General features: G+C 43.8%; 1 protein-coding gene across 5 annotated transcripts in view; it reads left to right on the top strand.

Annotated features, from left to right (window-relative positions):
- Window positions 1–26425, top strand: part of hivep3b (HIVEP zinc finger 3b) — a 399719-nt gene that overhangs the window by 250558 nt on the left and 122736 nt on the right. For 3 of the 5 annotated variants that reach the window (XM_043717599.2, XM_043717598.2, XM_087976804.1), the window contains one exon: window positions 14158–14265. The exons of the other annotated variants lie outside the window; for them this stretch is intronic. The gene's annotated coding sequence lies outside the window, so the exon portion shown is untranslated. The remainder of the gene's footprint in view (window positions 1–14157; window positions 14266–26425) is intronic. 5 annotated transcript variants of the gene reach the window in all.

The following is a 26425-nucleotide window of genomic DNA, read 5'->3' as shown; positions in this document are numbered from 1 at the left end:
GTTTGAAGGAACACAGATATCCTGAAAGGTTATGGGCTTGGAAGAGAGTACAAAGGGGCAACGCCATGGAGGGATTTGAAAACAAGACTGAGAAATTTAAAATCCAGATATTGTTTGACTGAGAGCCAGTGTAGGTCAGCAAACGCAGGGCTAACAGGGGAACGGGGCTTACTACAAACTAAGACAGTATATTGAAAGAAACTGAGGTTTAGGCTCACAGGCAATACTGAGCACTGCAATGACAGACCAAGGCATCCCTTTCTCTAAAGCCAAAACCACATTTAGGAAATTAATGGATAGAGTAATATAGAAGGAGATGAGAAACAAACTTGTTCTTTCGCAACCTGCCACATGGGCGTGTTGATTACAGACATGTCTGACAGATTACTGATGGTGACACAGTCTATTCCCTGTTGTTTGGTGCATTTGGAAGGGTGTAAAGTGATGTCATCAAGTGAGTAAAAAGATGAAAGAATTCCACAACTGAGAGAGAAATGGTTACCTCTGGATCAAGGGAGCATAATTTTACAATTGGAGATCAGCCATTCATGATTAAAATCTTAAAGCAATTTTTCCACACGGGTCATAGTGGAAATCTGGAACCATCTTCCCTCCATTGACCATAGAAGGATTGAAATATCTGAGATTTGAGATGGACAGATTTTTACTGTGTTTGGATATCAAGGCTTGTGGAGAAGGAACAAATAAATTGAACGTTTAAGTTCAGATCAGGGATGTTCTAATAGAATAATGGAATAGGATTGGTGGCTGAATGACCTGTTCCTCCCCATATGTTCCTTGTTGTGCAGAACAAAATGTAGGAGTGAAGCAATCTTTTTTATTAGTTCTTGGCTTCTACAAACATTCTTGCACAACATCAAATTGTGCAAGTAAGTTTGCATTCACAGCTGGAACCTCCTACTGGCTTTCCATCCCAATTTTCACAAATCCAAGTTTAATTACAAGATTTGTATCTTGTTGCTGCTGTGTAATGGAGAGCATTGTGATAGCCTATCCGTACTGACTCCTGCTAGCATCAGTTCCATAAGATGATACGGTACAGAAGGAGGCTATTTAGTCCACCGTGCCAGTACCAGTTCTTTGTTAAACCTATCAAATTGGTCCCACTCCTTGATCTTTCTCCAAGTGCTTCCACTATGCTTAGAGGCATCATAATGTAGATTTCGTGTCACAGGAATCTTTTGTTTCATTTATGCAGCTTATGGAGCTCAGTCTTTAAGCCAGTCACAGAAGCAGTTGTATTTTAGACAGTTCTTCTTACTGCTGTAGTCGCTAGTTGGGCGGCACGGTGGCACAGTGGTTAGCACTGCTGCCTCACAGCGCCAGTGACCCGGGTTCAATTCCCGCCTCAGGTGACTGACTGTGTGGAGTTTGCACATTCTCCCCATGTCTGCGTGGGTTTCCTCCGGGTGCTCCGGTTTCCTCCACAGTCACAAAGATGTGCAGGTCAGGTGAATTGACCATGCTGAATTGCCTGTAGTGTTAAGTAAAGGGGTAAACGTAGGGGAATGGGTGGGTTACGCTTCGGTGGGTCGGTGTGGACTTGTTGGGCTGAAGGGCCTGTTTCCACACTGTAAGTAATCTAATCTAATCTAATCTAAACATGAGGCTACAGGCTAAAATTTGTTATGCTACAGAAGATGGTCGCCACACTACCAGAAGATATGGGGGCTTTTGAGAGGGTACAGAAATGGTTTACCAGGACATTGCCTCATTTGGAGGGTATTAGCTATGAGGAGAGTTTGAACAAACTTGGTTTGATTTCACATGAATGTTGGAGGGTGACCAGATTTACCAAATGAATAGATGGATAGTTGGAATATTTTTCCCAGGGTAAAAATGTCAATTACTAGGGGACATAGGTTTAATGTAAAATAGGGAAAGTTTAAAGGAGATGTGGGAGGCAGGCTTTTTTACACAGAGGGTGGTAAACACACTGCCAGAGGAGGTAGTGGAGGCAGATAAAATAGCAACATTTAAGACGCATCCTGACAGATACATGAATAGGCAGTGAATAGAGGGATGCAGACCACGTAGAGGCGAAAGGTCTATAGTTTAGAAAGAAATCATATGTTGTGCAGTGTTGGTGGGTTGAATGGCCTGTTCCTGTGCTCTGCTGTCCTTTAGTGCATTTCCCCTGCCTTTATAAAGTTGAATTAATCGGCATGGTAAGATATGGCAGCAGAAATGCATGTCTGTTAGATTATTGACGTTGCAATTGGAGCGCTGTCACAAATCCGCACTTGTTGGACAGAGATCCTTCCCTCGGATGCACTGTCTCTCCCTAATCTCCTGTGAGAGTTGTTTTCAGCTTCTCCCACCTTTCTCAACCTTGTAAAGGCAGTCAGCAGACACCCATTTCCCCCACCCCAGACAGAATCCAGGCAAGAAGAGCCCATGATAGCTGAAGTACTTTCCCTAGGCATTTCCCTACTCCTCCTCCTACCCTTGCTCCTCCCATTTCAGCCTTTTGTGTATCCCAAGTTTCATCACTGCTGTGTTCACAGCTGTCTTTCAGTCCCCAAGACCCTGAGCCATGGCTTCCCAAATTGTGAGTCAGGACCCCAAGTGGGATCGCAAGCTGAAAGTTTAAGGTCCTGCATCCTCCCCGATCTCATAAGTCTACTCGTCCCCCACTCCATCACTTTTTGAGGGTCATAACAATTTTTTTAGCCTCGAAATGGGGTCATATGAGGAAAAGGTACATGAAGCACTGGCCTAAGTCCCTCCTTCTCAATCTCACCCCTTGAGGATGCTTCTTAATATTCATATACTTTTAACAGAACTTTCAGTCGTCAAATATGTCCTTCTCTAGCTCAGTTTTGAATTGTGTTTGATGGCTCCTAAGAGCTACCGCGGAACTTTTTTACTAAGTTTAAAATCCAGAAATAAATGCAAGTTATTATGCATTTTCCTAACCTTACCGAAACAATTCATTTTACCACTTATCAATAAAACAATCATCAAAGAAATTTTAAAAAGGAACAAACAAAATAATGAATGACTAAGAAATATCATCTAGCCTGTACAGTAAATTTTGGGTTTAATAACTTGTTATTTGTTACAGTTCCAGTCAGTAGTTTTCTTCTATAGCTTGTGGGTGTGTGGAGCGAAACTTTCCTATAAAATAAAAACACCATGCATGAATTTCTCGTACAACTACTCAGCATTTTCCCTCAAAAATTACTCTCTTCTGTAGCTACTGTTTTTTAACCCCTTGAGAATTGAATTTCCTCTACAGCCTTTCAATAAATACACATGTTTTCAATTACGCAGCATCTGCAAAAAGAAAACGTTTCAGTTAATTCCTCATAGTCAACATCACTCAAAGTAAAACTGGGGATTTTTGTAGACTCTTGGAACAACAATAAGTTGCATTCATGTGCTGCTGTTAACAGACAAGAGACTTCATAAGAGCATCATCAACCTCACTCTTATTTCAAGCTACATTAAGACAATATTAGGACAGATGTTGTAAAGCTGGTCAGCAAGTTAGATTTTAAGGAGCGTTATCAACTTCAGAGAGATGGAGAGATTTAGAGAGACAGTTCCAAGGTTTAGGGCCTAAGCCACAGATCACTCATATCGATTGTTATTGAGGTAAATTCAGTGACCCGTTTCTACACAGCAGAATTGCACAAACTTCAAATGGTTGAAAGGATTTGATAATGTGCCCAAGTCCCATTCTAGATAGACAAAGCCTCCCTTATCTCTCATTATGTGATCTGGTGGCAGCAATCAAGTCTTATAGAATCGTACAACCTTACAACACGAGGCTGTTCAGCCCATCATGTCTGTGCAGGCTCTTTAAAAATGTGTCCTATTCATCCCATTCCACTGCTCTCTCCCTCTCTCCATAGCCCTGAAAATTTTCTGTCTTTCCAAATTTACACCCTTTTCTCTTGGAAGTTTCCATTGAATTGACCTCTGCCTTTCTTTTTAAGCAGTGCACTCCAGATCATCATTACCTGTTATGTTAGTAATTCTGTTCAATCGTGGATGGACCTAGACTTTATAAAAGGTTATTGGGGTAAGAGAACTGTTTGACATAAAAGAGGAGACCACATTTCCTTAAGGTGTTGAAATTTGGTTGTCCATTTGGGATCAGACATAATAATAGGCTGAGAATGTAGATGTATGACAAAGGATTACAGAAAGCAGGAGACAACAGCTTCGCTTCACTTGGAGGTCACCATTGATGATGTTACCTAGCCAGGTAATGAAACATCTGGATATCAAACCTACAGCTCAGCGAGCAAACCTACACCCTAAACCTCAACCTGAGCTACAAACCTTCACAAACCTTGCAAAAACTTCTTTCCTTTAAGGATTGTAGGCTTCAATTAATCCAACTTTTTTTAAAAATAAATGTGAAGACCATCTTTCACTCTCTATCTGTCAGTAATTTTCAGCTCCAATTTCTCCTGAAACTTCCCTTTATATTAGATTCCCTACAGTGTGGAAATAGGCCCTTCGGCCCAACAAGTCCACACTGACCCTCTGAAGAGTGACCCATTCCCCTACCCTACATTTACCCTGACTAATGCACCTGACACTATGGACAATTTGGCATGGCCAGTTCACCTGACCTGCACATCTTTGGATTGTGTGAGGAAACCCACACTGACACAGGGAGAATGTGCAAACTCCACACAGACAGTCGCCCAAGGCGGGAATCGAACCCAGGTCCCTGCCGCTGTGAGGCAGCAGTGCTAACCACTCAGCCACTGTGCCACCCCAAAATGCTCACAGTGTTGGGGAAAGTCTCCTAGCACTCAAGGCACTCTCAATCTAAGTGCAATTTCATTTTAAAGAGGATGTATACTTATTCAGCTGTTTTACTGGCCTTCAGTCAATCTACTGTGATATTAACACAGCTGGACACAGTCATTAACACTAACACACAGACACAGAAACACACACAAACAAACAATAAACTGGACAGTAACTTTTTGGCATTTGGTCTTTGGGGGGTTCAGGTTAGACTGTTCTCCATTTGCATCCTTTTTCCAAGTCTGTTCGGTCATCTCAATCTGATTCCAAGGGGGCATGGGCTTGCAACAAAAAAAAACACAGCCTTTCTCATTGGGACTAAATTTTCCTCCAAATGATCAAACAGTTGCATGGGAACTGTATAGGACGTGAAGAAGTAGCACACTGGTGCCTTAAGGATTACTATTCTGATATTGGGATAGACCAGACGGAGTATTACTCAACTTGACACATGTTACTTGTAACTTGACTGTGACACTGATATCAGGCACCAAATTGAGAATGCTCCATGCCACTGATAGTTCTTGCCCCAACGTTGCTTCCCACATCAACTGGAGTATTGTGTCCATTTAACATTAACAAACATATTCAGATCTTGGCAAAGATGCAGAGGAGATTTCCCCGAAAGGTGCCAGGAATGAGGGACTTTAATTACATGAACACACAACACAAGGTGAGTTGTTCTCCCTGGATGGGAGAGATCTAAGGAGGGATTTATTGGAAGTGTTTAAAATTACACAAAGTGTTTTGATGGAGGACATAGATAGCAAATGTTTCTGGCAGCATGATTATTAGACGACACATATTTAAGATAATTAACAAAAGGACCAGAAGGGAAATAAGGAGAAATGATCTCAAGCAGTGAGTTGTTTGTCATATGAAATGCACTGCCTGAAAAGTAGGTGGAAGCAGTTTCAAAAGTCACTTCCCATAAGGGACTGGAGAAATACTTGAAAAGGATATAATTGTTGGGCTTTGCAGGAAGAACAGGGGAATGAGGCTAACTGGGTAACTCCTTCAGAGAGCTGGCATAGACTTTTTCTTTTATTTCAAAAATATACTTTATTCATAAAATAATTTGATGGTCTGTACAGTTGAACATGCCATACATATGTAAACATTCCATTTGTTTGCATACCGAAACAGAGTAATCATTCCTATATACAGGTCTGTACGATTACATTTTTAGCTGAGGCGTCAGCAGAGCCCAAATGACTGCGTGGGTACCCTGTTCTTCTTTAGGCAGCAGATGTTACACGGTGGTCTTTCCCCACCGCGCCTTGGCCTTCCTGGCCAACGTCCTGTTTCTGCAGGAGTGTGGGATACCGCACCTCAGCAGCTAAAGGAGATGGTCGAGCTTGTGGGCCCATGGGCCGTCAGTTTAGTAGGGGGGGCAATGATAGCCGCGCCTCCAGCCTAGGTATCCTGTTGCGAGGAGGCAACTTCACCATCTCCGAGGTTAAGGAGGTGGTGGTCCGCGACGCAGGACTCCGTGCTCTACGGCCTGTTCCCCAGGACGCACACCGTGACGAACATCAACTGTATCTGGAGGATCATCAACTCGGTGAAGGACACTCTCTGGGCGATCCGAAACCTGTTGATCTTCCAGCTGATGGAGTTGACCCCGACTGAGTGTTGCAGACTGGCACATTCCAAGGTCCAGGACTACGTGTTGATGGGACGCACTGAAGCTTGGGGCAGCTGTCGCCAAGGCGCGGTGGGGAAAGACCGCACCAATCAACCAAACCGCCCTGTGGCCCAACATTTCAACTCCCCCTCCCACTCTGCCGAGGACATGGAGGTCCTGGGCCTCCTTCACCGCCGCTCCCTCACCACCAGACGCCTGGAGGAAGAACGCCTCATCTTCCGCCTCGGAACGCTTCAACCCCAGGGATTCAATGTGGACTTCAACAGCTTCCTCATTTCCCCTTCCCCCACCTCATCCTAGTTCCAAACTTCCAGTCCCCTTGACTTGTCCGGACTTGTCCAACCTGCCTAGCACCTTTTCCACCTATCCACTCCACCCTCTCCTCCCTGACCTATCACCTTCATCTCCTCCCCCACTCACCCATTGTACTCTATGCTACTTTCTCCCCACCCCCACCCTCCTCTAGCTTATCTCTCCACTATTCAGGTTCTCTGCCTTTATTCCTGATGAAGGGCTTTTGCCCGAAACGTCGATTTTGCTGAAGCTCCTCGATGCTGCCTGAACTGCTGTGCTCTTCCAGCACCATTGATCCAGAATCCACTGTGTAACATCTGCCTGCCTAAGGAAGAACAGGGGGCCCGCACAGTCATTTGGGCTCTGCTGACCCCTCAGCTAAAAATGTAATCGTACAGACCTGTAAATAGGAATGATTACTCTGTTTTCGGTATGCAAACAAATGGAATGTTTACATATGTATGGCATGTCCAGTTGTACAGATCATCAAAGTATTTTCTGAATAAAGTATATTTTTGAAATAAAAAAAAATAAGCCAGCATAAAGATCCACCAAGAGCAGGTCAGCACACCCAAATGATCCTCCAACGTCCAATCACGATCCACCAATGGCCTCCAGCAGCTCCGACGACTAGCAACACGATCCCTGTGGTTTGTCCCCTGCCAGCACACGTCCGCTGTGTCGAACCTGCAGCACTCGAACAGAATCTCTTCCTCTGGTCCTCAGAAACTACACATATTCCAAGCCAAAAGGCCGAGTATAGACATGATGGACTTCCTACTATGCTGTAAGTTTCAAACAAAATCAGTTTGCCTTCACTGGCACTCAGCAATAGACTCATTTCTATTGTGTGAATGTAGGTGGGTCCTATTGCAGACTTATCTTGGAACATGCAAATTGGTGCCACTACGAACTTGTGGTCTTTCCCGCTTCCCCTTGGAGATAATTTGTGAATCTCAGACCAGATTTTTATTGCTGAAGCAGAGCCATGAGTCAGAACTGTATTTTAAAGATTGATTGGTCTAATTGAAATGGTTTTGCATTGAGTCAGCTACTGTCTCTGTAGGAGTTTCGGCGTGGCAAGCAAAGTTAGATGGGCTTTTCAGACTTGGGTGGGAAATTAAAAAATGCTGGAATCAAAGGAATTGTCCCGGGTGTGCGGGGAACAACAACAGAAGAAGTAGAAGTAGGCTGTGTGGACTCCTTAAAACCTAAACTCCTTCCTGCTCCACTATTCAGTACGCTCATAGCTGATTTCCCATTCTATCCTTATATCCCTTGATTTCTGCAATGTCCAAAAATCAAAAGATCTCCATTGATGAATTCTAAATTTTCCAATAATATTGCCTCTCATTCTTCTCAACTCCAGAAAATGTAGGCTCCTTCCACTCAAAAATCTCCTCAGAGGGATGACCCACTCAGGCAGGGATCAATCCTAGTGAACCTTAGTTGCAGTCCCTCTAAAGCAAATAAATCCTGCTTTAGGCAAAGGGTTTAAGTCAGTACACATCACTCTGACCTCTGCAAAGCCCGTTGTAATTGCAGCAAGACTACAGCCTACTCTGAACCCTCCCCCACCCCCCACCCCACCTGCAATGTACCATTTAATTTCTGAGTGGTTTGTTGGATTTGCAAGCTGGCTTTCTACGATTTGTGTTCAAAAAGAACAAGAAACTAGGATTAGGGCTGTTAGCTGTTAGCTCCAGTGTGGAGCTAGCATTGACATAAGCATGATGGTACAGTGATACAGAGCTTTCTGTGATTGCTATTCTGTTGCAATGTGTAGCCTTGGCAGCATCGTCAATGTTTGATGTGAATTCTCAGGAACTGATCAATCAAAAAATCAGGCCACTGTTATTTTCCCACACTGAATGTAAAACAATATCATATTTATAAAATAATGCAATGTTTTAAAATCACACCGGACAGCAGCATTGAAAATCATTTGCTTTGCTTTATTTTTTAATATGGGGCAATATGGAAAACACTGTTTTGAGTAAGTTCTGTCTCCCGAAGAGTGCCATGGATTTTGGAATGAGAATGTTGAATAGGGCAGAATGTGATGGTTCTCGAATTTGGTTTTTAGCAACAATCCAGTGGTCTGCATGGTTAATTTATCAGGCACCAGCCCATGAGTGACCATATTTTCTTTCTCATTAATTTCAATTTGCTGACTCCACCATGCTGGAAATGTGTGCTTTACCTCATTCATATAAAGTGGGTATCACTGACTGGACCAGCGTTTTTTGCCCATCCCTAGTTGCTCAAAGGGCAGTTAAGAGTCAACCACATTACTGTGAGTCTGGAGTCACATGTAGGCCAGACCGGGTAAGGCTGCTAGATATCCTCTCCTAAGAGGCATAATGAACCAGAGGGTTTTTTTTTTGACAATCAGCAATGGTCATCATTAAACTCTTATTATTGAAGTCAAACTCCACCATCTGCCATGACACAATCCGAGCCCTGGTTGCCAGAGCATTATCTGGGTCTCTGCATTAATACCTGAAGAAGGGCTTATGCCCGAAACGTCGATTCTCCTGTTCCCTGGATGCTGCCTGACCTGCTGCGCTTTTCCAGCAACACATTTTCAGCTCTGATCTCCAGCATCCGTAGACCTCACTTTCTGCTCTCTGCATTAATAGTCTTGTGACAATACCAGTAGGCCATCACCTAGTGGTCTTGGTTGAGGGAGAAATATTGACCTGTGAGGCTCATTCCTGAAGAAGGGCCTGTGCCCGAAACGTCGAATCTCCTGTTCCCTGGATGCTGCCTGACCTGCTGTGCTGTTCCAGCAATAAAGTTTCAACTTTGATCTCCAGCATCTGCAGACCTCACTTTCTCCTGTGATACACATCTTCAAGGGGGAAGAGGTAGAGAGGTGAATGTAAGGATGAAATTCCAGAGCTTAGAGCCTAGGCAGCTGAAGGAAAGGTTACACTGCTGAGAGACAGAAATCAGGGGATGCACAATAGGCAAGAATTGAAGGGGAATAGAGGGCTATAGAAGCCAAAAAGGAGTTCAGACACAGAGTTGACATTTATCGTGAGTGATTATGATAGTGTGAAGGATTCAAATTTTAGGTGGGAGGAAAGATGAATGGTAGGGCACCATGAGGCATAATATCAGGGAAACCGATGGGCTATCACCCAGAGTGAATCTCTCCCTTCAGAGTATTTGTACAAACTGCACAGAACAGCTGCAATATGCTTTCAACCAAGATGGGGCCCAGCTTTTCAGCATGGGCTAATAGATAGGAATCAGAAATGGGAGCACAGTAAATTTTCCTCTGTTTAGGATCATGCTTTAATAATTTGAGCATGTGCTCAAGTGAACACAATTAGCGATTGAGTACAGGAAGTTTCTGTAGTAGACTCATCCTCCTGTGCAGTACTAAGGAATCTACCACCAGTGAAAATGACAATTAAAATCTTTCATGACCCAGAGCGCAAATTAAAAAGTGCAAACTCATTTGTAAAATTGCAAACAGCTCCTTGAATGTCATTCCAGTTCAAATGTTAATCCATAAACTCACACGAAAGGTAGGTATATCTGCCCAGTCAGATAGACATCAGAGAGTCCCATTGGAAATCTCTTCCTCCAAAAGGTACTCAGATCAATTGATCCTTCAAAACTCCAGTTGATTGTTTTTTGCTTTGTAAGGTATCAAAGGATATTGAGCAAAGGGAGATAAATAAGGTTGAGGTGCAGATCAATCAGGATTTAATGAATAAATCTATGGGCTCGAGGAATTGAATAGCCTACTCCTGTTTCGAGCATTCCTATCAAAGTCAATATTTCTCCCTCAACCAAGACTATGCAAACTAAAGATGACTAATTGGTCAGTCATCCAGTTCCTGCTCAAGAGATCCTAGATGCTAGATATATGCTTGCATGACTACAGTCATTTCACGTCAAAGTAATTCTTATGGGCAGTGCTTATAAATCTTTCTAACAGCCTTGACAAGTATCTGTGTACTCAGAATTTCATAGATGCTTATAACATGGAAATAGACTATCCACCCCAACTGATTTATGCTGGTATTTGTACTGTACATGAGCAGCCTCCCACCAACTCCATCTCAGTTTATCTATATATCTTCCCAATCCTTCTTTCGTTATGTACTAATCTAGCTTCTCCTCAAATGCTTCTATATACTCACCTCACTCCATTCAATAATGAGTGCCACAATCAAGCCACCCTCTGGATAAAGACATTTCTCCTGAATTCCCTATTGTAATTATTAGTGGCTATCTTAGACTTATGACCCCCGAGTCTTTAACTACAGCCGGTGGTGATATGATGCAGTTATCCTGAGGGTTAACTGCAGGTATACTGTCTGCTTTTGCCATACATGATGCACCTTCAACCCAATAATGGGTACTATTATAATCTGGTCAGAAATTGTGGCCTAGAACACTCAATCAAATGTAAGAATGTTAAAAATTGGATCAAGGTTAGGCCATACATATCCATGAGGCCAGAGCTACTTCAATAAAATCGTGGCTGAACTTCTCTTTCCTCTCTACTTTCCCACCCATCTCCATATCCCTTGGTTCCTTCATTGTCCAAACATCTATCCATCTCTGTCTTAGGTATATTCAAAAGAAGGAGCACCCACATCATGGAAATTAGCCACAGAGCTGAAGCAGGCCATTGCTATGGTTTACTCTATAGTAGTCTTTGCTTTGAGTCATTATCATCGTGCTGTTAAAGGAGCATAAAGTTTAAGAGCAGGATTGGGCCATTTAGCCAACTGAGTCTGCTTTGCCATTCAATAAGATCATAGTTGATTTGGCTGTGGCCACAAATATACCTTTTTGCCTGCATGTCCCCACTCTTCAATGCTCTACTCCCTTGTCTCATCAATAATCTGTCTACTTCAGCCTTGAATGAATTCAGTAAGCTAACGTCCATTTCTTTCTAAGATAGAGAATTCCACCAGCTAATGCACATCTGAGAGTAAAGAATTCCTCCTCACCTCCATCTTAAACTGTGCCCTGAATTCTGCTTGTGGGAGCTTGCTGTGTGCAAACTGACAGCAGTGTTTCTAACATCACAAAAGTGACAGCGCTTTCAAAAATGGCTGGAATGTCCCAAAGCACATTATAACGTGCAAGAGAGAAGTCTTTTTTTTGCCATCTGACTGAACTTGCAATCTGCTGTTTAGATTGCTTTTCTGAAATTTTCTAATTTGGGTAATAAAAGGGTTTTTTGCCATATAATTCAGTGGCTTGTGCTTTGCTCGCGATTAATGTGCATTGGCAGCAAAAACGCATATTAGAAGATTGATTTCATTGAGCTCAGAGAATGTTAATTGGTGTACCCATATCTGGAGAAGGAGGGTAGTTTAATACAGATATATTCTCAACATGACAGTAAGCAGGGGGGGTGGGGTGGTACTGGAGGGGTGAATGGTTGTACCCATTTTCCATATGTTCACTCCCTTATTAGGGGGACATTTGAAGAGAAGATGCATTGCACTCACTGAAGGAGCTCCTACAGAAACATCTCCCCCACCCCACCCACTTCCAGGGCAGGCAAAAGATCAAAGAAGGTCATGCATTAACCAGAATGCAACTGCATGGTTTGCAGTTCCATTCCTCTGAGCTTGCAATCTATCAAATGTATAGCTGGCAGCTCTCAGTGACTCACCATTTGTCAATATGGACACTTGTTTCAAAAAAGGTCATTGATTTTCTGTAGCAAAATATTTGTCATTCATTTCATCCATTTATAAACCAAAATGGTCACGCCTTTGGAATTTTTACACTAGTTTATGGTACTCAGGCAGCAAATCACACCACACAAGGAAGATATAAAAATTCACAGAATTCAATGTACTCCTTCATATTGACTGAACGATTGAGATATCCATGTCAACATATGGGAATCTTAAGTGTACTTTCATATTATGAGCAGAAGAAACTAAGACCCAGCTGTTTCAGAGCAGCTCTCTCTCACCTGAAGCGTGTATAATTAGCTTACAGAGTTCACAGGACAGATTTTGTTTTCCATCTGTATTAGGTCCCACAGAAATAAACCTCTGGTTCCACATGCACAAGTTGGTGATTATTTGTAGCCCATTACATCAGAATGAGTCATGGGAGGGCTTTTGGTTTGCTGCCTTTTTATAAACAACCTTGTAAACCTTGTGAGGAGTTCCTCACTGACTGAGTTTGCAGAATACACGAGACTTTGAAAGGAATTGGAGAATAGCTTTGAAAAGATACCAACTTCTCTTTATTCAAAGTTATTCATTCACATTACCTGACTGGCCTGGGGGGAAAGAAGATCAAGATATCTGCAGTGTTACAAAAGGTTCAAAACAAAAATGGGCTTGAGCTTGGAAAGAAAGAGTTTAAGATGAACCTGACAGCAAACAGATAAAGAAGGAAGAGGACATCAGGTTGAAATTAAATAGATGCATTTCAAGACAGAGCAAGCATTAAGGAATATGGTGAGCAGCTCACCACGATTTCCTAAATGGTTGTTCGGGATAGAAAATTAATGATGAACGAACTAACAATATCCACATCACATGAACAAATAGGAGAAAAAGATGGAGATTGTCAGGCAATGAACAGTGCAAATGTAAATGTGAAATTAGGTCCCAACTCAGAATTAGATGTTCCAGAAGTGAATATCACCCAATGCCAACTTGAAGACATGAAATGTATTGGCACATTTTGTTGATAGAAGCAAGTTTAATAGTAACTTTCACAAGAGTTTTGGATAAATCCTTGTAAAGGAAACATTTAATGCAGCAATGAGGAAAGAGAGAGGAGGGTTGAACTAATTGAAAAGCACATCTAGTGAGTCAATACAAGTACAATGGGACAAAAGGTCACCTCCTCGACTCTGTATTTCGGTGGTAACAGTTGCCAGTCATGGAATGATTGCAATCTGCTGGAATCTTCTAGACGTGCTTTGCAACTGACCTCAAAGGCCCATTCAACTCAGATGAGGATATTCACTCTAACATCTGTTTTACAGAAGAAGCTGAGTCTTTTATTTTTTTTTCTCAGCTGTTTTGATGCACATCTTGGGTCATCGTAGGCCACGTGTCTACATAAGTTTGCACAAATCTCAAGCTGCTTTCACTTACAGACCTTGTTGTTGTAATTCAGGATTTATCCATAAATGAGGCATCCGTGCTTGGAACATTCCAACAAACTTCCAGACCCGTGGAATTCAAACCAATAGTTACAAAATACAATTAAATATCTTGGAATATCAGCATAGATTATTAAGATTTTTGGACCACGGTTTGTAGGTGACCGGTGTAGGAGACTCAGGCACTGTGACCTGGTCAGAAATCTCTTCAGTAATTTTTCTACATTCCCCTCCCCACACTATCAGAAAAATGTAAAGTTGGTGTTAGGACCTTTATTGTTTTATCCTTTCTTTCCATCCTCTTTAGGGTTTCCTGCCTCTTTTTCCTCATGCCATTCATCTCACCACCTCAACCTACAGTGCAGTTCAAGATTGGCATGGATTGATCAACAGATGCCCCAGTAAATTTAATGAGGTGAGTGATTTTAACACCAGAGGATTTTTCCATAGACCCCCACCCGTATGGAGACGCTGGATCTTCCTCACAGCAACAGGACAGAGATGTAACTGACACAATCTCAAATACCTTGGAGCTAGTCCACATTACAGCAGCATCTCACCAATTTATATTTCCTTGCCTCCCTTTTTCTTTCAATCAATTTATTTCTCCTTTGCTTCTCTCCTTCCCTACATGGAGATCCTGGCTACGTTGTTGTAATTCTCCAAATATCTGTTCCAAATATCCAACTGTCATCTACATGCTGGGATATGTCCCATGGATATCAAGAGCTCTTCATTGCCACATCCAAGGGGTGAGCATTATGTGTATATGAACCTCTCTAGCTAAATGATCACAAGGTACTGGACATGAAGTATACTAAAGGCAATTCTTAGCCCAGCTCCATCCCATATTCAACTTCCAGCAGGAATCATCACCTCAGGAACAAGAAGAACAAGAGTGAGCAGATCTCTGTGTACATCAGTGTGCCTCCATGCATACATCAGTGTACCTCTCTGCGTACATCACTGTACCTCTCTGCGTACACCAGTGTACCTCTCTTCGTGCATCAGTGTACCTCTCTGTGTACATCAGTGTACCTCTCTGTGTACATCAGTGTGCCTCACTGTCCACCAGTATGCCTCTCTGTAGATCAATGTACCACTGTGTACATCAGTGTGCCTCACTGTCCACCAGTATGCCTCTCTGTAGATCAATGTACCACTGTGTACATCAGTGTACCTTTCCACACATCACTGTATCTCCCTGTCCATCAGTGTATCTCCCTGTACTGCATGTGAGCAATCTGATGGATGATCACTGGCCGTAGACTGGAAGGTCAGCAAAGGTAATGCTGGTTTTTCTTCTCCAAAATGAAGAGAAAGCACAATACAAAGTTTGATTTATAGTTCACATGGAATAATGACTGTTCTTATAGTGTGCAGGTGTCTGAACAGGTTATCTCATGGGGTTAGACACACAGATTTTATAGACTGAAACTAAACCAGTTACAGCTAAAATAACATTCCTTATTTCATACTGCCGGCAGTGTGGAGGGAATGTCCACACACTGAGGTTTTGTTTCGATTACAGTTTCATTTCCTTTATAATAACAGGAATTATGAGGTTTATTGGAAAGCATTTTGGATAGAAATGACCAGCTCAGACTCCTGGAATGGTTCACTCACGTGGAATAGTGAAAAAAGGAAGGGGCTGGACATGTACGCTTCCTGTGGGTGTGGCATCTAGCTTGTAAAATAGGTCATGTGCCAGCCTGCCACTTTTCTGTTAGGCAAAAGTTCTATTGACCATGCTAACACGCTGCCCAGGCTTAAACCTGGCTGATTGGAGCAAGCTGGAAATGTGTTGCTGGAAAAGCGCAGCAGGTCAGACAGCATCCAGGGAACAGGAGAATCGACGTTTCGGGCATAAGCCCTTCTTCAGGAAGGGCTTATGCCCGAAACGTCGATTCTCCTGTTCCCTGGATGCTTTCTGACCTGCTGCGCTTTTCCAGCAACACATTTCCAGCTCTGATCTCCATCATCTGCAGACCTCACTTTCTCCTCCTGATTGGAGCAAGCACCCAGTTGAGCAGAGGCACATCTCATTTGGGGGGCATAAACTTCCCTCTTCCACCCAGATACCTTCCCATCCTTTCCTTCCAGGACATGTGCCTGACCAAAACTGACCCCTCCCCATCCCAAGGCGATCAATCCCTTCTAATTGTAAACCTCTAACAATGTGCCTTTCCGTAAGAGCCTTTTTGAGGCACTTTTTGCAGAACTGGCAGCACCTGCTACTGACTCTGGCATTGCCAGGAGTCATGAAGCAATCAGCCATCACATTGACTGGCCGTTCCTGAGGGTAGGAGTTCCTCCTAGGTGGAGGTCCTCCAATTATCCAATCTGACCATTCGCAGTGTGCTGAGGCTGGAGGAGGGGGCTGCTTCTGGTTGGGGAGTCACCTTCTAGCTAATTTGTTTTTTTCCCTGGGACCACTCACCTCCCTCCACACCTCCATGAATTTCTGCCAAAGCATTACTTTGGCTGTCAGCGTGTTCCCACTTTGTTTTTACACTTCCCTGCAGGTCATGGCTTGGTTACAGAACCATTTCCAAGGCTGACCCTTTTTTAAGAGTTGATGCAAATGTGCCAGGATGGAGGCAAGGTTATGTATCAACTTTCTCTAATAATTTACCAGCCCAAGGAAAGACATAAGCTCCAATATAAATGCGAGAGCTGAGGCATCTTTGATTGCCCTCACTTTATCTTCCAGTACTTGTTGACTCTGCAGCCCAAGTAGATCATTTTTCACATCTGAGGTATACGCCCACTTAGGAAAAATACCTAAGGATTATGTCCAAATTCTCTAAGTCCTCCGTATTGGTCCTCCCTGTACAGGGGAACCTCGATTATCCGAACGTGATGGGCAGGCACTGTTTCATTCAGATAATCGATTATTCGGTTAATCGATTAAATGCCTTTCCTCTGGGGCTCAAAGTTTTTAAAGTCTGCCCCCCGTTCAGGAGACTGCAGCAGCACACAGCGCGCGAGCATCGCGCCCAACTCTGTGCAGCACCTCCCCTCGCCCCCAACACACCCCCGCCCCCAACCCCCTGCAACACCTCGCCCACTCGCAACCCTGTGCATGACCTCCCCCCGCCTCCGACCCCGTGCAGCACTTCCCCTCGCGCCCCACACCACCCCCTGCACCCAACACCGCAAACCCCGCCCCGACCCCGTGCAACATCTCCCCCACCCGCAACCCTGTGCATGACCTCCCCCCACCTCGACCCCATGCAACACCTCCCCTTGCCCCCAACACCACCCTTCCACCCTCAACACTGCACCCCCCACCCACAACCCTGTGCATGACCTCCCCCCGCCCCGACCCTGTGCAACATCTCCCCTCGCCCCCAACACCACCCCCTGCCCCCAAAATTGCACCCCCGCCCCAATCCCGTGCAACAATTCCCCCACCTGCAACCCTGTGCATGACCTCTCCATGCAACACCTCCCCTCGCTCCCAACACCTCCCCTCGCCCCCAACACCTCCCCCTGCCCCCAACACCACCCCTCCACCCTCAACACCTCCCCCCGCCCCCAACAACGAATCTTCGCCCTCAATACCTCCCCCTGCCCTGCCCCCGACCCCATGCAAAACTTCCCCCCACCCTCAACACTGCTCCCCCTCCCCCCAATACCGCCTGTCCCGCCTCCCAATACCGCTCTCCCATTTCCAACTGCATGCAACACCTATCCCCGCCCCAAACCCCATCCAAACCCCATCCAACACTGCCCCCTCTCCAGGGCAGCTGGACTGTTCACCAACATGACTGCTGCTGCTGCCTTTGTGAGGTAAGTCTCCAAATTGCACGCGCACACATACACACATGCGCAGTCACAGCCACTCACACACAAAGCCACAGATACACAGACACACACACACAAAGGCAGCCACAGCCACACACACACACACACGCGCGCACACACACACACACAACTTTTGACTGCAACTTTTTGACAGGTTCCACCTTTGCCCTATACACGACAATGTTGGAGAGATTATCTGGGGAAGGTGGGTTGGGGGGGTTTTAGGGTACACCCCTCTGTAGAAACCCAAGGAAAGTGTGGGGAGAGAGAGAGGTTGGGCAGTCAGTCATTTGGAGATGGTGCCTGTTTAATCCCTGTACATAAAAGGCACGATCACTGTTGGAAACACGTCTTTGATGTAATATTTCCATCGGGACCTCAAGATCTTCTTCGGATAATCCGATTTTCGGATAATTGGTATTCGGATAATCAAGGTTCCATTGTAATTAGAATATCCTCTAGGTAAATAACTACCTGGGGTTGGCCTTGTAAAATGTTCTCCATTGTCCACTGAAAAGTTACACAGGCTGATGATACCCCAAATGGCAATCTGGTATGTAGGAACAAGCCCTTAGGGTATTAATTGTAGCACACTTCTGGGAATCCTTATCTAACTACAATTGCAAATACACATGGCTCATGTCCAGCTTTGTGTATAAATCCTCTATGTGAGGGATTGGGTATTTAGCCAGCTGCAAAAAGTGGTTTACCATTTGTTTAAAATCCTCACAAAGGTAAACCGACCCATCAGGCTTCACAATCAGTGTGACCGGTGCTGCCCGTTTCATAAACTGGACTAGTTTGATAATTCCTTCACTTTACAGCATTCTGAATTCTGCCCCTACTTTTGCCTGTAAGGCAAAGAGCACTGGGCTGGCCTTGCAGAATGGTGGAATTGGTTCCTGGTCAACATACAAGGTGGCATTGGCTTCTTTGACAGTCGCTTGACCTTTCTGAAATACTTCTGGGTATATGTAATTAGGACTTCACTCAGGCAGCCATTTTCTAACAGAAAAGAGGAGAAAGTGGGGACTGCAGATGCTGGAGATCAGAGCTGAAAAATGTGTTGCTGGAAAAGCACAGCAAACCTCCGCCAAGGACATGCAGGTCCTTGGCCTCCTCCATCGCGCCAGACCATGGCAACACGACACCTGGAGGAAGAGCGCCTCATCTTCTGCCTAGGAACCCTCCAACCACAAGGGATGAACTCAGATTTCTCAGCTTCCTCATTTCCCCTCCCCCCACCTTATCTCAGTCCCAACCCTTGGACTCAGCACTGCCTTCTTGACCTGCAATCTTCTTCCCGACCTCTCCGCCCCCACCCCCTCTCCGGCCTATCATCCTCACCTTAACCTCCTTCCACCTATCGCTTTCCCAACACCCCTCCCCCAAGTCCCTCCTCCCTACCTTTTATCTTAGCCTGCTTGGCACACCTTCCTCATTCCTGAAGAAGGGCTTATGCCCGAAACGTCGATTCTCCTGCTCCTTGGTCGCTGCCTGACCTGCTGCACTTTTCCAGCAACACATTTAACAGAAAAGAGTTGAACCAATCTAGATGAATCTTTCTCAACCAATTGCATCCCATCAAGCTTGGGCCCTGAGTCTTTCACTACAATCAGTGTTAACTAAACCAGCTGATTCTCAAACGGGACAGGAATTGAAGTTGTACCCTCAATCTGTAAATGTTCCCTGGTATACGTTCTCAGTCTAGTCAAGGTCTTGCATAAACCTAAAGTACAGAGTGAATTTTGTTAAAGACTGATTCTGTAATCACTGAAATGGTTGTGCCAGTACTGACCTCCTTTAGAACCGGGTGACCATTTAATGAGATGTCTATTTTGATTGGTTCTGATTTGAATGTCGAAACTTTATTGCTGGAACAGCACAGCAGGTCAGGCAGCATCCAGGGAACAGGAGATTCGACGTTTCGGGCACAGGCCCTTCTTCAGGAATCCTGAAGAAGGGCCTGTGCCCGAAACGTCGAATCTCCTGTTCCCTGGATGCTGTCTGACCTGCTGTGCTGTTCCAGCAATAAAGTTTCAACTTTGATCTCCAGCATCTGCAGACCTCACTTTCTCCTCTGATTTGAATGTCGCCAAGCAATTTAACTGTTCCAAACTAACTACAGTAGGACCTTCCAGGTTGTGCACTCTCTTGGATACTGGCCTATGAGTTTCTCCTACTCAGTTTAGGCCTAGTGGGACTCTTTTCTGTCTCAAGTCCACATACCAGCAGCAACTACTGTGCCTTGTCGGCCCAAATCCTGAAGAAGATTTTCGTAATTTGGCCAAGGCTTGGCTTTGTTTTGGGGTTTCACTGTGGACTGGCCTAGATTCCTTCTGTTCAGGAGATATCCTGAGTGAGACTATGCAATTGCCTTCACCCAAGTCATGTTCCCCAAGCTCAGTCAGCCTGGTGAGGGTGTCCACTTCGATCGTAATACCCTGCAATCATATTTGATTAGATTACCTACAGGGAGAAAGTGAGAACTGCAGATGCTGGAGATCAGAGCTGAAAATATGTTGCTGGAAAAGCAATCATATTTGATTAGATTACCTACAGGGAGAAAGTGAGAACTGCAGATGCTGGAGATCAGAGCATCCAAGGAACAGGAGAATCGACGTTTTGGGCATAAGCCCTTCTTATGCCCGAAACGTTGATTCTCCTGTTCCTTGGATGCTGCCTGACCTGCTGCGCTTTTCCAGCAACACATTTTCAGCTTAGATTACCTACAGTATGGAAACAGGCCCTTCGGCTCAACAAGTCCACACCAACTGTCCGAAGAGTAACCCACCCAGACCTATTCCCCTACATTTACCCTGAACACTATGGACAATTTCGCATGGCCAATTCACCTGATCTGCACATCTTTGGATTGTGGGAGGAAACCAGAGCACCTGGAGGAAACCCACATAGATACGGGGAGAATGTGCAAACTCCAAACAGACAGCCGCCTGAGGCGGGGATCGAACTCAGGTCCCTGGCGCTGTGAGGCAGCAGTGCTAACCACTGAGCCACCGTGCCACCCCCACGTTCCACTTGCTGCATTTTCCAATGATAAAGCCAATTGTACTGCCTGTTTAAAGGCCAGTTGGGCTTCAGCTCGTAGGCACATTTGCATGGTTATATCATTCATCCTACTCTTGTTGCCACTGAAATAACTCCACTGAGGCTGATATCCTGTCATCTTTTCTTTACATGTGGAGAGTCCTTGACACTGATCTCGCTCGCTCAGAGCCAGCTGTCAGAGTGAATCCAACTTCAAGTACTCTTGTTTATATCAGTCAGCCAGGGCTCCCAGATTGGACCGGATTAACAGTCCCAATCAGGAACCCATGTTCAAGAGGTCCACATGGCTGACTTTGTTACAATCACTGCAATAATGTAATTTCTTTGTCAATTAAACCTGGAGGTTGCATGTGAATGGGATTGACTGAATGCACATATTTCATTCTCACCCTTCACTGACTGCATTTTAATGGAGAACTATTGGAAGGCTTTTCATAATTTTTCTTTGTGACTTCTGTTTTCTGTGGTCTTATCAATACTCTGCTTAATGGATTTTTGCTGAGTAAGTAGCGTTTGTTTGCTGTAACATAGCTCGTTCATTGTCAGATTTTCCGTAAGTCCAACTCAGCCAATGTTTTGGAGACAGTGGGTGATAATAATACTCATTCCTTGTTATTTTGGAACCTGCTCCTGAATTGTTTATAGCAGAAAGCTCTTCTTAATTCAACACTTTCAGTTGCCAGCTTACCTCCTGTATACTTCCAGCGTCTTCCACTTCCATCTCAGATTCCCATGGTTTGCTAATTTGCTGCAGATATTCCTTCTGCTGCTAGTAATATAGTGGTTATGTTATTGGTCTTGTAATTCAGGCCTGCACTCGAGTTCATAGTCACAATATGCCACTCTATCAATTTGAATTCAGTTAGAAAAACTAAGAACAAAATATAGTCACCATGAAACTTTCAAATTGTCCTAAATACTCAACAGGTTTATACATGTCCTTCAGGGAAGGAAATCTCCTGTCCTTTTCCCAGTCTGGTTTATACGTGACTCCAGACCGACAGGAGAGTGATTAACTCTTAAGAGCCCAATAAGCAACCCACTTGTATCAAATGGCTGTTAAAAAAAAGGTGTAGTCACCCCCTCCACCACCAACCAAACAAGGGTGCAGTGTGTACCACTTTTGAGATGCACCACAACAACTTTAAGCTTTCAATTGTAGCACCTCAAAAATGGGTAACCTCCAACACCTACAACAAAAAAGGTGTAGCGGGGACAATCTGATCTCCACATTCCCTCCCAAACCATCCTGACCTGGGAGGGAACTGGGTGAACATCCTGGAACCCCCTCCAGAACAGCACGATTGGTGCATTTACATCACACAGGCCACAGCGGTTCAAGAAGGTGACTCATTTCTTAGTTTTTCAGGGACCAACAGAGATGGGCAATAAGTGCTGACTTGTCAGTGACACCCACATCCCGTGAATGAATAAATTGAGTTGCTGCCGTTGTTTTTATGGAAACATTTTAGCTGAGTCTCCATTTACTGGTTGGAACTGTCCACCAGAACAAAAACCACAGAAAAACATTAATATCGATGCCGCAAAAAAAAAACTCAAAGTATAGAAAATCCTCTTCACTTTGTTTGTTGAAGAGAGTTAATGTTGGTGCTGGACATGGCCTGGGACTGTGTGAAATGCAATTGAACATTGAGACAACAGGGCCCTGAACAATCAATGAATAGTTTGCACTTCAGTCATACTCCCATGAATTTGACAGCACAATCAGTAATCACAGAATCCCCACAGGATTCCAGATATTTCATTGTTGACAATTTGTGAGAAGTTAATGCTTTATTACAACACACTTACATTTTGTCTTTTGTGTTTCCTATATTATGAAGTAGTTACACTTTAGAAACTCAGGTCCTAACTTAGGAATTGATGCCAAGGAAGGTATATCATAACATGGCCTAACAAGTTGATTGTCAACCTGTTAAATCCTTCCAATTTACCTAAAGCACACAGTTAGAGCAGGAGAGTTTCCTGAATCAGCCAGAACTGTGTGGTAAATGCAGTAGAATAGCAACTTAAGGTTAAAAGTCTTTATGCATAGATTCTCCACACACACACACACGTGCATCCTTCATTAACAAGCACTTTGTGACACCCTGAGGCTATGTACAGCACTATAGAAATGCATTTTTTAAGGCTGTATCTGTTTCTCCTTTCAGCCATGTCAACAATATTTGGCATCCAGCCCACGCAGTAGGCTCATTGCTGATTTCTCAAAAACATTCTGAGACCCTCTGAATCTCAATCTCAGATGCCAACTGTACACCAAGCTCATTCTCAGAAATGGCTTTCCAGCAAACAGTTTGGTGATGAGCTTCTTGCTGCATATCTTTGGCACAGGGGCTGCAATTTTGTAAACAGACTAGCCTGTAGCTTCTGAATCAAAGGCATGTTGGTGCGAAAGCCATCTAATTGGCTGCATTATTAAGATCATGTGCATTGTCAGCTGCCCAATTTGCAAACATTAATCACCTTCTGACAATCCCCCGTTGAAACTTGTTCTATTGTGCGAAATAGACAGTAATACTGGCATTGAAAGAGGTCATGATTATTGAACACTTTTTAACCTCCTTTTTGTCAACCAGGGGTTAGTGTATAGAGACAAAAGAATTGCCGATGCTGGAATCCAAAGTAGACAAGTAGGAGGCTGGAAGAACACAGCAAGCCAGGCAGCACTAGGAGATGGAGTCCTGAAGACGGGTTACATCTGAAACATTGATTTCTCCACCTCCTGATGCTGCCTGGCTTGCTGTGTTCTTCCAGCCTCCTGCTTGTCCATCACGAATCAGGAGGCCATGGGTTCAAGGCCGAATATAGAGACTTGCACACAAAATCTTCACTTGGAAAGTAATTTATTGGCTACAAAAGTGCTTTTAGGGGTTTTCAAAAAGTTGCTGATTTAATGCAAGTCTCTCCTTTCACTAAGAGTTAATGATAAATGATTCCAGTCAGTTTGTGTGGCAAAATTCTGCTGGTTGTGTACTCCAGAGGTCATCAACGTTCAGACTGTCAATGGAGTATTTCCAACTCTGCAGACCCTCACCAGGGTGCAATGCTCTGAAACAATCTGCTTTTGGTGTTTAGTCTGCAGTTATCATGACACAATGAAAAAGTAATTAGAATTTTAAGAACAGCCAAATTAAATTGTTTCAGGGCATTACTTTTAAAGTTCAAAACGACATAAATGGAAAAAAAATATAAGCCAAATAATGATTATTTGTTGACAGCTCTTTTATCATAAATCCTTGAGCATAGAGGTTAACGATTAGGTACTATTTATTAAATAATTTATATGCAGCATATCTCAGGACAATATTTCTTTTCCTTTTACGTATAACCACAAAGGAGGAGGCGAGGTCATGAGTGTGGCATGTGTGCTCATGACAGGTACCTCAAAGGCCCTAGTGAAAACCCTGAAGCCTTAGGATAGGAACTGGGAATCCTGGAATTAGGTCTTCGTGACTACATGAAAATCCATCCCATTGAATTCAATTAGTCGACAAAAGAAGTATCTAAGACTCACTAGTCATAGAGTCAGATATGTACAGCATGGAAACAGATCTTCGGTCCAATTCATCCATGCCAACCAGATATCCTAAATGAATCTAGTCCCATTTGCCAGCACTTGGCTCATATCCCTCTAAACCCTTCCTAATCATCTACCCATCCAGTTACGTTTTAAACGTTGTCATTGTATCAGCCTCCACGGCTTTCTCTGACAGCTCATTCCATACATGCACCACCCTCTGTGTGAAAGCGTTGCCCCTTAGATCCCTCTTAATTCAATTTATAGAGTCATCGAGATGTACAGCTTGGAAGCAGACCCTTTAGTCCATGCCAACCAGATATCCCAACCTAATCTAGACCCGTTTACCAGCACTTGGCCCATATCTCTCCAAACCCTTCCTATTCATACACCTATCCAGATACCTTTTAAATGTTGCAATTGTACCAGCCTCCACCACTTCCCGTGGCAGCTTATTCCACACATGTACCACCCTCTGCGTGAAAAAGTTACCCCTTAAGTCCCTTTTATATCTTTCCCTTCTCACCCTAAACCTATGCCCTCTAGTTCTGGACTCCCCCACCCCAGGGAAAAGACATTGTCTATTTACCCTATCCATGTCCTTCATGATTTTATAAACATCTATAAGGTCACCCCTCAGCCTCCGTTGCTCCAGGAAAAACAGCCCCAGCCTATTCAGCCTCTCCCTATAGCTCAAACCCTCCAATCCTAGCAACATCCTTCTAAATCTTGTCTGAATCCTTTCAAGTTTCACAACACCTTACCTATAGGAGGGAGACCAGAATTGTACTCAATATTTGAAAAGTGGCCTAAGCAATGTTTTGTACAGACGCAACATGACCTCTCAACTCCTACACTCAATGCTCTTACCAAATGGAGATTGATAGATTCTTAGTGAGCAATGTTATAATGACTTATAGGCAAAACTGTCTTAATGAAGTCTGAGTTGCAGATCAGCTGTGATTTGACTCAATAGCAAACCAACCCCAAGGGACAGAATGGCCTTCTGCTTATTCTAATGTCACATGGAACTGGGAAACATAGTTTAAAGGACAGAGTTACACCTTTCAGGAATGAAGTTAAGAAATGTTACTACAGACAAGGAGTGGAATCAAATGCAGGAATGGCAGCCCTGACCATCAGATATTCTACGCAGCCTTCCAAGGGCACAGGATCCCAATTAGTCCCTGAGCCACCAATAAATTGCATTGGGCTCCAGGATAATGGATATCTATATGTTCATTATTGTACCTCAGCGACATTTGGCAGGAATCCCACATCCATTCCCTCCAACCTCCAACAACTTGATCGGAGGGAGTTATCCCTCTCAGGGGAGGCTGACATGGTCCCACTCCTTCCATTAAATTGACCCATCTGTCATGGTTCTAGGCAGGAGGATATGTAAAGAAAAAAATGGTAAGACAGATGTACATGCAACTGAAGGGAATACTTCAAACTAAAAGAATGATTTCCAACTTTGGATATTTCGAAACATGGACATCAGGCTAAAAGTGAATCTGAAATTAGGTCTGAACCAGATACCAAAATACATGGAACAATAATCTGGGGTTGCACATCAAATCTTCCTTTTCACCCACTCTCACACAAAAGCCTTCCCCAGTCAGTTATTCAAACTTGATGGTTTAGCATCCCCTGAACTCATGAGGGTTGGCTGTGACGGCTCAGAGTTAGTAACATAGAAGGTTGCTGTACAATGTCATGTGTATTTTAAGAAAGAAAGAACTGAAAAGGTTCCAAACTATTTTGCAAACAATGAACTACTTTTGAAATGTAGCATGTTGGCAATTTAGAAAATGTGGCACCCAATTTGTGCATATCAACTCCAACAACCAGCAATAGAGTAATAAAAAGAAATCTATTTCTGTGATGTTGAATATGGGAAAAATACAAGGAGCATGTCCAGCATTTTTATAAATAGCATCATCAGATCTTTTATGGCAAGCTGAGAAAGTTGTCTGTGCCAGGGCTATTAGTTAATTGTCTTGTTCAGAACACACATCCCCAACAGTTCAGCACTCACGCAGTACTACGCTAATGTGTCAGCCTGGATATTGTGCTAAAGTATCTGAAGTGGTATTTTAACTTAGACTGTCAACAACAGAAAGATGATTGAATCATAGCTGTTTTTAAGTAG

This window comes from Chiloscyllium plagiosum, unplaced genomic scaffold (genome assembly GCF_037043375.1).
Source record: "Chiloscyllium plagiosum isolate Xiang-an unplaced genomic scaffold, Cpla_swu_hap1 HiC_scaffold_30, whole genome shotgun sequence".
In the NCBI taxonomy this organism is placed as follows: domain Eukaryota; kingdom Metazoa; phylum Chordata; class Chondrichthyes; order Orectolobiformes; family Hemiscylliidae; genus Chiloscyllium; species Chiloscyllium plagiosum.
The sequence above is the reverse complement of the archived record's forward strand: the minus strand, read 5'-3'. Positions and strand labels throughout refer to the sequence as shown.